The 2,500-nt window shown below is 31.0% G+C and overlaps 1 non-coding gene and 1 pseudogene across 1 annotated transcript in view; both read right to left on the bottom strand.

The window, feature by feature from the left end:
* Positions 1-2,004, bottom strand: part of LOC128871189 (large subunit ribosomal RNA) — a 5,051-nt pseudogene extending 3,047 nt beyond the window's left edge.
* Positions 2,005-2,442: 438 nt separating this feature from the next.
* LOC128871176 (5.8S ribosomal RNA) overlaps positions 2,443-2,500 on the bottom strand; it is a 181-nt gene continuing 123 nt past the window's right edge. Inside the window, exon 1 of the ribosomal RNA XR_008455784.1 lies at positions 2,443-2,500. This exon is cut by the window's right edge and continues 123 nt beyond it. This is a non-coding gene — a ribosomal RNA (5.8S ribosomal RNA).

The following is a 2,500-nucleotide window of genomic DNA, read 5'->3' as shown; positions in this document are numbered from 1 at the left end:
GACGGCTTCTTTATGGTCGTTCCTGTTGCCAGGATGAGCACAAGGCCCATTTTTAATAACAAACGGATACTCAACAGGTTACGGAATTGGAACCGTATTCCCTTTCGTTCAAAATAATTCAAGTATTTAATTATTTTTTAATATATATATATAAATTTTATTAATATTTTTTTTTATTAAAAACTTGAAAATTTTCGGCTTTCGCCTTGAACTTAGGACCGACTAACTCGTGATCAACCACTGTTCACACGAAACCCTTCTCCACTTCAGTCCTCCAAGGTCTCATTCGATTATTTGCTACTACCACCAAGATCTGTACCAATAGCGGCTCCATGCAGGCTTACGCCAAACACTTCTAAGCACACTATTGTACCCTCCTACTCACTAAAGTTTCAAAATTTATAAATCAATCGAAATTGTTTTATAAATCATCTACTTTAGCGGTAATGTATAGGTATACAACTTAAGCGCCATCCATTTTAAGGGCTAGTTGCTTCGGCAGGTGAGTTGTTACACACTCCTTAGCGGATTACGACTTCCATGTCCACCGTCCTGCTGTTTTAAGCAACCAACGCCTTTCATGGTATCTGCATGAGTTGTTAATTTAGGCACCGTAACATTACGTTTGGTTCATCCCACAGCGCCAGTTCTGCTTACCAAAAGTGGCCCACTGGGCACATTATATCATAACCTCAACCTTCATATCAAGAAAGGTGAGGTTCTTACCCATTTAAAGTTTGAGAATAGGTTAAAATCGTTTCGACCCTAAGGCCTCTAATCATTCGCTTTACCAGATAAGATTATTTTATATAATTTTTAAATGCACCAGCTATCCTGAGGGAAACTTCGGAGGGAACCAGCTACTAGATGGTTCGATTGGTCTTTCGCCCCTATACTCAATTCTGACAATCGATTTGCACGTCAGAACTGTTTCGGTCTTCCATCAGGGTTTCCCCTGACTTCAACCTGATCAAGTATAGTTCACCATCTTTCGGGTCACAGCATATATGCTCAAGGTACGCTCCAGTTAGAGGTATAAATAATAATAAATTATCATTATACATAACTATATGGAACGCCCCGGGATTGAATTAATTGACTATTTAAGAAAATAGACTAAAAATTAATCCCATTATATTTTTAAGTTAAGTTAATTATGCCATTAAGTTTAATATAACTCAATGACTTGCACATATGTTAGACTCCTTGGTCCGTGTTTCAAGACGGGTCCCGAAGGTATCCTGAATCTTTCGCATTGTTAATCATATAAATGCATACAAATAAATATTAATATCATAGATATTAAATTTTTTGTAAAATTCAAAAAATGAATTTTAGCATTATATATAATAAAATCTATCAACACTTTATCAAATCATTAGTATTTATTCTATGTTAATATGCTTAAAAAGCAAATTAATTTAAATAAACTTAATATCACCAATGATCTTTTGATAAATACTTTATTATGTTAATAGATTACAATGTCCTTATATGAAAAAAATGCACATTATTTTTAATTATTTAATGATGAATTTTTCATAATGGATATTCAGGTTCATCGGGCTTAACCTCTAAGCAGTTTCACGTACTATTTAACTCTCTATTCAGAGTTCTTTTCAACTTTCCCTCACGGTACTTGTTTACTATCGGTCTCATGGTTATATTTAGTTTTAGATGGAGTTTACCACCCACTTAGTGCTGCACTATCAAGCAACACGACTCTTTGGAAATATCTTTCTAGTAATCATTAACGTTATACGGGCCTGGCACCCTCTATGGGTAAATGGCCTCATTTAAGAAGGACTTAAATCGTTAATTTCTCATACTAGATATTAAGATATTCCATACACTGCATCTCACATTTGACATATAGACAAAGTGACTTAGTGCTGAACTATTTTCTTTTCGCTCGCCGCTACTAAGAAAATCCTTGTTAGTTTCTTTTCCTCCCCTCATTAATATGCTTAAATTCAGGGGGTAATCCCATATGAGTTGAGGTTGTTTTAAAATATTTTTTATCTTCTCACAATTTAATAAATAATTATATCATCTTTTCATCTCTATTTTTCTTTTTTCCTTTTATATAAATATATATTATAAATAATAATTATGTAAAATGAGGCAATTCTAGAATAAAAAAAATTAATTTTTATGCTAGACATTCCTCCTTTAATTACATATATAAATTAATATTTTATATATATATAAATAATATGAAAATTTTTTAAAGAGAATACTTAGATTCAAAATTTTTTTTATTTCATTTTATTTGAGAGGATTTTTTTTTTTTAAGAATATATTAATAAATAAAAAATTCATTATATATCTTTATTTTTTTGCTATTAATATTATGAATTATTTAAAATCCAATAATATACACATTTGCTTAAATTCAATTATTTTTATAAAAGAATAAGCAACTTATTTAGCATAGTCTTACAACCCTCAACCATATGTAGTCCAAGCAGTACTTTAAAATTTAATTTAATGTACATAA

The sequence above is a fragment of the Anastrepha ludens genome, unplaced genomic scaffold, assembly GCF_028408465.1.
Source record: "Anastrepha ludens isolate Willacy unplaced genomic scaffold, idAnaLude1.1 ptg000040l, whole genome shotgun sequence".
Classification (NCBI taxonomy): domain Eukaryota; kingdom Metazoa; phylum Arthropoda; class Insecta; order Diptera; family Tephritidae; genus Anastrepha; species Anastrepha ludens.
The sequence above is the reverse complement of the archived record's forward strand: the minus strand, read 5'-3'. Positions and strand labels throughout refer to the sequence as shown.